Source organism: Castor canadensis, chromosome 2, assembly GCF_047511655.1.
Source record: "Castor canadensis chromosome 2, mCasCan1.hap1v2, whole genome shotgun sequence".
NCBI lineage: Eukaryota > Metazoa > Chordata > Mammalia > Rodentia > Castoridae > Castor > Castor canadensis.
Genome location: NC_133387.1, coordinates 39,087,564 through 39,097,852, shown reverse-complemented (window position 1 = coordinate 39,097,852; position 10,289 = coordinate 39,087,564). Strand labels below are relative to the sequence as shown.

The window sequence follows — 10,289 nt, the reverse complement described above, 5'->3', positions numbered from 1 at the left end:
TGTGGGCAAACTGATTATGTAATAAATTAAGTGGACAGGTTTTTTTGTTGTTTTTGTTTGTTTGTTGCAATAGATTCTCACTCTATAACCCTGGCTGCCTTTGAACTCTCCATCCTCCTGCCTCAGCCTCCTGAGTGCTCTGATTACAAGTATATGCTGTTAAACCTGGCCAAGGGGACAGTTTGTTAAAGGGGAATGCTTCAATGAGCTACTGGTCGTTGAATTGAGGGTTGAAAGGTATGGTAAGACTTGGAAAATAGAATTTGAGAGGAAAGAGACATTTCGGGTGGAACAGATGGAAACATTAAAGTCTAGTAACAAAATATCTAATAGCTCAGTTTAATCCTAGAATGTATAAATTAGTCCAACAAAGTGAAAGGAAAATTTGAGAATGAAAGGTGGGTTATTTAGTAGTATTGAAGTGACTCTTCTTTCTTTAAACAACATTAAATTATGTATTTGTAAGAAAGGCACCTGGGAAATATTTTCATATTTTTAAGTTGAATATATTCAATTTAGACATTAATATGTTCCCCCCTCTCTCTGTGCCAGCTTAACAGTCTATAAAAACATATGTTTAGAAAACCTTTTTAGGTCTGGAATATTATGCAAAATAATGATGACATAATGTTTGATGATACTTGGTGAGTGTGAAGGATATGAATTTGAAATTGTTATTGGACCCATGGGTAAAAAAACTATCATTACAGAGGTAGAAGAAGGATGTCTGGTATTGTTTTGTATATATTTAAGTAAACTTGAGTTTTCTTGAGTAAAAAGGAGGCTTGAGATTAAATTCGGAAGATATACAAAATATTGCTAACTTGAATAAGAGAAAATTCAAATGAAGATGTTTAAGAGGCAGTAGAAGAAAAAGAGCAGAGCAAGAGGGGATGGAAGGTTGTATTTTAAGATAATGAAAGTAAATAGCAAATATTTCTCAAAATGTTAACTGAGGGGTCTAATAAAAATTTTTTATTGATCAGAACTCAAACCAGAATTTCCTTTAGAAACCATGTTTTATACTTGGTTGTTAGGTCAAGACTGACTACCCTATCCATTTAACCCTAATGTCAAAAAGGGGTGGTCTATGTCCCTTATAGATGCTGAAAATATTATTTATTGTCATGTTTTATTTTTTAAAAATATGAAAGTAGTTGTTCAGTCTTAAAAATCAGGCTTTTTTTTCTTTATCTCTCTGTTTCACACACACATATATAGGCATACACACTTATTTTCCTAGCCTTTCTTGAAAATTCAGATTTGGCAGGAAATCTTCATTTCTACAAAGAGAAATGTCAGTAGTCTGATAGGGGATTATGAAACACCTCTTTAAAGACTTTACCACATTGTGTTTTTCACCTAGCCTGATTCATGATTTTATCTTTGGATATTTTATTTTGTGACTCTCATGATGTACTTGATGTTTACCATAGTATTTTATCTAGTGATATTTGCCTTGAAACCTAATCACTACATGGAACAAACTTTATTGGTAAAATAGGTGGAGACTGCAAGCTAGAAATCAGGAACAAATGTCTCTTTCCAGTGCCTTTGGGTTTCACATCTCATCTTCTGTTACCTTCAAATCCTCTGTAGGACTTCTCACTGGGAAGAACACTGTTGGGTTTATGTTTCTGAAAAGCCAATGTGTAGGGTTGTGTTGTGGTGTGTGGATCCTAAAGAGTTAAGTCTGTATAAGGGGGCACCAGATAGGCATTTGTATATCCTATAGACACTTTAAATCTTAAAGTCAGGAGAGAGTGGTGGACTGGATATATACATTTGGGAATTGTGTTAGTTTACCATTATTACAACAAAATACCCAAGATAAATAATTTAAAATGAGGAAATGTTTATTTTGGGTCACAATTTCTTTGGCTTTTAGCTTTTGGCTTGTGGAAAGGCAGTGCATCATGGGATCACATGGTAGAGGAGTTCTGGTCACCTTATGACAACTGAGAATAAAAGAAAGAGAGAGGAAGCAAACAAACAAACAAAAAAACCCACAAATGAAACAAATAACAATGAGAGGCAGAGAGAGAAGGGGGCTGAGCGCTGAGTTTCTATTATCTCCTTTCTGAGCACACTCTCAGTCACCTTAACTTCCTTCCATTGGTCCTCACCTCCTAAATGCTCCACTACCTCCCAGTAGTACCACAGAATGACAACCAAAACTTTAGCATATGGGCCTTCTGAGGACATTTAATAACCTAACCATAACAGCAATCATTTGCAACAAGCAGTGGTTGATACAAGAAATAGAATACAGATTAAGAGGAGAGAAGGACTAGATTGAAATCTTGGGAAAACGGATGTTGAAGGTATATATGCTTTGTTCATCAGAGCCTGAATGAAGGAAGGCTGAGAAATGGGAGAGTGGGCAGAAGAGACAGGTATGTAGAAGTTAAATAGAGTTTTGAGAGGGAAGGAGTGAAAAATAATCTAAATGGAGCTGAGAAATTAAGCAAATCAGGAATCAAGAAATCATATTTGGATTTTTCAGCTGGAAGGTGTTTCCTGTCCCAATGAAAAATGTTTAGTTTTAAGGATTTAGTAAACTCTTGACAATCTATGTGAATTTGTTAATGTTAAAAGAGTGGAATCTTATTTATTCTAATTCCAATAAAAGATTTTTATCAAAATATATTTATACCAACATAACAAACACAAATAAACCACAATAACTTGCTTATGTAAAGAAATTATCAAATGATAAATATATAATTCATTAGTGATATTTTGAGTGAATATATAAAAAAATCCAAACTGGGACACTTTTAAGAAAGAAAGGGACAGTTTCTAATAATTGCAGCAGGTATGAGCCACATCCATCCCAGGCAATCCAGAATGAATTGTCAGCCTAATTATCATTCACATTTATTCATTACTAGCTGTGTACCAGGCACTAAGACAAGGTCTTTATTGGTTTTTCTGATTTAATGACTGGTGTTAGTTAATAATTTATTCTTTGAATATAATGAATTCACTGACAAATACACTATACCTAGTTTTGATGACCTTACCTGAACTTAACTATTTATGCTGAAAAAAAAAAAAGCCACTTATATCCCTTAAGTTGGATCTTACGGGATAGAGAAATGAAGATGATTAATACATAGTTCCAGTTGATAATGAGCATCCAATGTATTGAGATTGTGTGCAAAAAATTTTTCATGCAATGTTGCAAAGTACCATCATAATAGTATAGTATGTTAAGTGTTAAATAGTTTATGGTTAAGATTATAGTGTATTGAATTTTCAAGAAGAGTTTGCTTTTCTTAAAAAGATTTTATCATGAGAAAAGACAAAGTGTAGTTTTTTTGTACATGTGTTTATATATACATATATATCATGTTGTATGTGTCTGTGTAATTTAATTCTTTATCACAAAGCTAAGCATTTGCATATCTGAATGTGGCTTTCACCTCTCTCCAGCTGTACCCTGAGACAGTCTGGGATATTCCTCTGGTAGATATGGATGGCATTAATTAGCATAGGTATTGCTATAAATGACATGGTGGTCCAGGACAACAAAAAGTATTTGCTACTGATGTCAATCATAATCATTCATCCTTTGCCACTGCAAAAGGCTTCTCTATAGGAATGTGCATTGATCCACACTGACCCTAAACATTGTAAACCACTTCTGTGATCTAGAAACTAACGGGAAATTACTTGTGTTCTAACTGCCATATGGAAATATTGATAATAGAAAATACATGTTGATATGTTTAGTCTTCTGAATTATGCCATGAATACTTGAATCTTTGGAAAACAAAACAAACCATTTTTCTTCATTTTAAAATCTAATCCTAAATGAGTTTTCTCCCTCAATAGCTTTAATCTCTAAAGAAAAATACATGTTTTTGTTTCATCTTGAAATAATCTTCAGTTATGTCAGGTAAATGTTTACAAGTACTGTCTGAATTGGTTGAAAACAGGTGTTCACAGAAGCAATGATTTCTGATCAGATAAATGGTTTAAAGAGGTGCTTTTCCCCTCATACATTTTAGTTTTTATGTTTATCTATTCTGATACAAATATTGAGTCATTTCATTTGCTTACTTTCCAAAAATCATATTTTTAGAAATATTAGGCACCAATGTAATGTAATGTGTTAAGTTTCTGAGCAATAACTGAGCTTAAAGTGCCATGATACACATTTCCCCCAAACACTACATTTTATTCCAGTTTTGCTCTAAATACTCCCCTTTTCATTCTAACTTTTTATTTAGTGAGAGTGTGAGTGATTTGAGGATAAGACACAGGATTTGATCTTGAGTATGGCGCAAGTTGAAGACGTTTATTAATTTTTTTTCTTTTTGGTGGTAATACGGATTGAATCCGGGGTCTTGAATTTGCCAGGAAGGTGCTCTCTCACATGAGTCATAGCCCCAGCTCCCAGCTCATGTTTGCTTTAGTTGATTTTTTTGGATAAGGTCTTGTGTTTTTGCCTGGAGTCAGCCTGGGATGAAACCTCCCATCTTCGCTAGTATCACAGTTTATTTGTTGAAGTGGACATCTCCATACCTATCCCCACCCTGCTGGCCTCAAGTTACAATCCTTAATGTCCATCTCCAGAATAGCTGGGATTAAAGCAATGAAGCATGAGGTTGGACTTAATACTTAATGAGGTAGAAAATACCCATTATTAGAAACCTACATTTAGATGAAATTTGTATTATAGAATTATTTTCTCAATCTTATAAGTGTTCATGTCATCAAAGATCAGACACTTACAAACCACATTTCTGTATCTTTGTAAAGAAAAGTGGGATATAGTGTATTTTAAGTCCTAATAGATTGGTTAGAGAATTAGGTTGATATCAGATTTAGAACTCCTCATGTAATATACTCTAATTTGCCTAGTTTGAACAGTTGTTTCCCAATCTTTGTCCCATCTTTAAAAATCGCTTTCCAGATTTCTTGCTGCCTTACAAATGCTGTTGAATCTGTTTCTGGTCTATTTCATGCTCTTGAAATCATCTTTTTATTATTTCATTAAAAATTTTAAAAATGGATTTTTCTTTACACTTTTCTAATCATCCTTTAATTCTTTAGCCCTAAGACATTAAAATGAATTAGTAAAAATATTTGATACCTAATTATCTCTGCCAGTCAATTGAAACTCATGGATTTGCAAAATTATGTTAAAATCTTTAAAAAATACATTTGAGTGGGCTTTTGTATTCATTTGTATTTTGAATATTAATCCCCTTTTGCTATGCTGAGCCATAAAGATGATAAAGAAGATAAGTGTGGGCTTCTTTAAGTAGTGTTAAAGTGCTAGATTTATTTATTATAACATTCAATAAGGCAATTCCTGTATTTCCGTTCTCCTCAGATCCAACAGAAAATAGTGGGATGATTCCCATTCCCCCAGCAGAGTAAGAGAAAAAGTTGGATGTGTTTTGTAATGATTCATTAAAAATATAATTTCCCCCTAGATCAAATAAATAATAGAAGTCTGTTGAAGCTTTGTCCTGACCTATTCTGGAAAAAGAAGAATATCCTGAAGAAAGGAGCATTGTAAGCACAAAGAATTAACTCCTGGATCCTGGGAGAGAGAATTAAAGTCTAACCCTACAAATGTAAGTCATCAGTACTCTACCTTTTCCATCCCTTAGTTTGCTTGTTTGTGTGGGTGTTAGTAGAAAATAATGTGATTTTGGGGTTTTTTTTCCTCTACAAAATATGCCATTGTTTGGTTGGTAACTTTTACATTCTGATTTATGTGGGTATTTACTAACTGATAATCTAAGGTGATGCCTTAGAATAATATTTAATGCAAAATAGATTGATTTTGGTTATATTTTCTAGTGAAGAACTATTAAGAATTTTTGAGAGTATTTTGATGCAAGGAAAGCAATTTCATTTGATTTAACATCTAAAATAGTGTCATCATCTTTTTTACTCTAAACTTTGGGTCTTTTTATATTTCTTTATATCTGAGAATAAAACTATATTAATATGTCTATTTAAATCTACCATCCACAAGAGAGACTTAAGTCCTTTTTTCACTCTGCATAGTGAAACTGATTGGACTGACTTTATATCTATAATCTGCTAAAAAAATATCAATTTTGTCAGCCCAATGTAGTAGAAAGACTGCTCCCTACTTGTTAGGAAAAACTTGAAAGATGTGAGTTCATTATCATAAAATCACAAATTTCAGGGTTTTTTCTTGAGAAATTGGTAGATGGAATCATGATTGAAGCTAACACTTGTTTTAGGAAAATTATTTGTGAAGAAATCTCTTGGTCTTTATAACAACTTTTATTTGAAAAGTTACCTGGTGTTTCATTCTTCTGATAGGCACTTGATAATGTGATATACTGGCTTAACTGCCAGAAATTTGACTTTTGTTTAAAAATTGACAGCCTTGTTCATTCTGTAATGAAGGAGCTCAATGATAGAGTATTGTTTTTTATTTCTGAAAGTCCAAATTATGCAGTAGAAGAAAATGAATATATCGCTGAATTTAATAAATCAAATTATACAATCCTTAATTTTCCCAAAATCAACACATAAATCATTATAGGTTTTGAATATTATACTGTCATTGACATTGCATCTTACAGAATGGTTAAAATGATACATGATGAGAATTATCTATAATATGTATATTCATGTGTAATCACTAGACATTGTGATAGTGCCACTAAACACTATGCCCAGTCCTGACCATCTGTAATTACAGCTTAGGACAAACTGTATTTGGTATAGACTATGTATACTGAAAGAAACTTTATTGGTATTAGACCTAGATACTCAGTTCAAGAAATGTTTTAGATCATCCACCTCAATAAAATACCTTAGAAAATGACATTATTCCTTTCATTGATATGAAGTAGTTATTTTTACTTAAAACTTTATTTTTATTATTGAAAAGTATAATGAAACATGAAAATCTTGTTTAGATTTGATGGATCAGTAGTGATCTTCCATTTATTGGTTTGAGGTTGTTGAAAATTTGGAAGATAATGCCATTCACATTTTGTTGACTCTGCTCAACAGTAATGAAAATGAACAAAGTATAGTGACAACAATGTGGTAGAATCTCAGAACAAAATGTTGAAGAAACAACAGACATAAAAGAATGATATAAAGTTAAAAAACTATTGTGTTTATGAATTCAAGAATATTTATAACAAATGTAAGGATAGTGTTAAGTTATAGAAGTAGGAAGTAAATTGAAGCAGGGGCTCCAGACCTTCTTGTATGCTGGAAACATTTCTTTGTTACCCTGACTGGTGTCTGCATGGATGTTTACTTTATAAAAAAAAATTGATCAGAAAATACATACATCAGAAATACATACATCAGAAAATAGATGCTTTGTACTAAGACAAGGAACCATTCCTATTTGACATTGTACTAGATGTCCTAGCCAAGGTAAGAAGAGAAGAATAAGAAATAAAAGGCATTCAGATTGAGAAGGAAGAAATAAAACTGCCCATAGTAGATAGGTTGTCTGTTTAGTAAATGTCAAACAATCAACAATAGCAAAAACATCTAAAACAGATAAATGATTATAGAAAGTGATTACATTTAGATATTACCAGTAAACACTATGCCTAATCTTGGCCATCTGTAATTGTATCTGAGGATAAACCATGTATTTAGCATAGAATATGCATACTGAAGAAATGTTTTTGTTATTGAACCTTCGCTCATCAAAGGTTGCAGAACACAAGATTAATAGACTTAAAGAAGGGAGGAGAAATGACACAAACATTGTATGCACATATGAATAAAAGAAATTAAAAAAAATTAAAAAGCATCATCCTCTTAAGTTAAAAAAATAAACTTAAAGAAAATTGCTTTCCTATATACCAGCAATGCACAACTTGAGAACTGATTTTAATAACACAATACAATTTATATTAGCACCAAAAGTGGGAAATACTCATGTATAAATCTAACAAAACACATGTAAGGCTACTATTAGAAACATAACAAAACTTGAATGAAAGATAATCAAAGATCTAGGTAAATGTATAGATACTCTGTATTGATGGGTAGATGGACTTAGTATTGTTAAGTTAGTTCATCTTAACTTGATTCATAATTTCAGCACAATCTTAGTCAAAATCCCAGCAGTTTCTTTTGTGAACAGTGACAAAACTGATTCCTCAGTTTTTATGAAAATGCAAAAAACCCTAAATAGCAAACACAATATTGAAGGAGAATAAAGTCAGAAATGTCACTCCCTAAATTCAAGACTTAATGTAATGCTACAGCAATCAAGATAATGTGGCATTGTTGAAAGAATAGACACATATATCATTAGCACAGAATAGACAGCTCTGAAAAAGACTCACAAATATAGTCAACTTATCTCTGACAAAGGAGCAAAGGCAATTCAGTGGAAAAAGTCTTTTCAACAAATGGTGCTGGAACAACTAGACATCCACATGTTAAAAAATGGAGCTAGCCACAAATCTTTTACCTTTTACAAAAATGAATTTAAAATGAATTGTAAAACTAGAAGCAAGCATAGGGAAAAATCTAACTATCTTTGGTTTTGGTTATGATGTTTTTAGAGATAACACCAAAAAGCATGATCTTATGAAAGTGAAGTTGACTAGTTGGATTTCATTAAAATGTAAAAACTTCTCTGAGAATGCCACTGTGAAGAGAATAAACAGACTATAGGCTGAGAGAAAATATTTATAAAATACATGCCTGTTAAAGGACTTACATTCAAACAAAGAATTCTTAAAACTCAGAAACCATAATTCAATTTAAAAGGACTCAGGACCTCTTAATATATACTTAAACAGAGAAGATGAACAGATATAAACAAGCATATAAAAGATGCTGAATATTGTATGTGATTAGGGAATTGCAAATTAAGACAGTGAGGTCCCACTGCAGACCTATTGGAGTCTCTAAAATGCATGAGAGTGGTAGCACTGCATGGTGGTGAGTATGTGGTATGATGGGGACTCCTTTTTATTGTTGGTGAGGATGCAGAACCATACACCCATTTTGGAAGATAGTTTGGCCATATCTTAACAAAGTTAAACATAGTCTTACCATATGATCCAGCAACTGCACTCCAAAGTATTTATCCAAATGAGTTGAAAAGTCCATGCAAAAACTTACGCAAGAATGTTTATAGCAGCTTTTTTTTCCCCCTCATGGTGCAAGGGATTGAATCCAAGGTCTTCTGCGTGCTTAGCAAACACACTACCATTGAGCTCTATTCCCCGTCCTGTTTATGGAGCTTTTAGCAGATTAACTTGGTTAAGCAAACAAGGTGTCATTCAATAGGTGAATGGATAACCAAATTGTGATACATCCAGACAATGAGATAATCACTCAGTAATAAAACAAAAAGAGCTATCAAGGCACAAAAAAAAATCTTAAATCTATGTTAAGTGAAGAAGGCTATTCAAACAGGCTATATACTATGCAGTTCCAACTATGCTATTCTCTGGAAAAGACAAAACTATGAAGAGAGTAGAAAAGATCAACTGTTTTTTAGGTACAGTTGAAGAAGAGATGAATAGTCAGAGCACAGATAATTTTTAGGGTAGAGAATTCATTTGAATGATACTATGTTGGTGGATGCATGACATGTGTGTCCAAATCTATAAAGTGTACAAAACAGAGTGCATATGATAATGTGCCCCTGTGTGTTCATCATAATGGCAAATATACCACAGTAATGTTATGTTAATATTAGGGGAAGCTATGTGTTGGGAAGCAAGGAGGGTTTATATGGATGCTTTCTTTGTGCTTTCTGCTCAGTTTCCCTGTAAATCCAAAATAAGTCCATTAATTAAAAAAAGAGAGAGAACAAAGCATTGGGTTGTACATCTTTATTTTAGATACTTCTTTGCATATCTAATGTAATTCACAGTAAAACAGAATTGAAAAGGCAATCACAATGATTATGTTAAGTAGGATCTGAAAAATAGTAAGATAATTTCAAATTTGATCCATCAACAATGAATATTCAAAGTTAAAAGATGTATTTTTTTGTGGTATTAGGGTTTCAATTTAGGGCCTCATGCTTGATAGGCAGGCACTCTACCTCTTGAGATACACTTTTCATCCTTTTTACTTTAGTTATTTTTTGAGCAGGATCTCATGTTGTTGCCTGAGGTTGGCCATTGACCATGATTCTTCGACATATGCCTCTCACATAGCTGGGACCATAGGCAAGTGCCACCATGCCCCAGCTCCTTGATCTAGATGGGAGTCTGGCTAACTTTTTGCCCAGACTGACCTCAAACCATAATCCTCTTCATCTCCACCTGTCAAATAGCTGGGAT

At 32.9% G+C, this 10,289-nt stretch overlaps 1 protein-coding gene across 10 annotated transcripts in view; it reads left to right on the top strand.

Annotated features, from left to right (window-relative positions):
• Window positions 1-10,289, top strand: part of Foxp2 (forkhead box P2) — a 571,690-nt gene that overhangs the window by 63,770 nt on the left and 497,631 nt on the right. For all 10 annotated transcript variants that reach the window (XM_074064625.1, XM_074064620.1, XM_074064606.1 and 7 more), the window contains one exon: window positions 5,451-5,594. The gene's annotated coding sequence lies outside the window, so the exon portion shown is untranslated. The remainder of the gene's footprint in view (window positions 1-5,450; window positions 5,595-10,289) is intronic.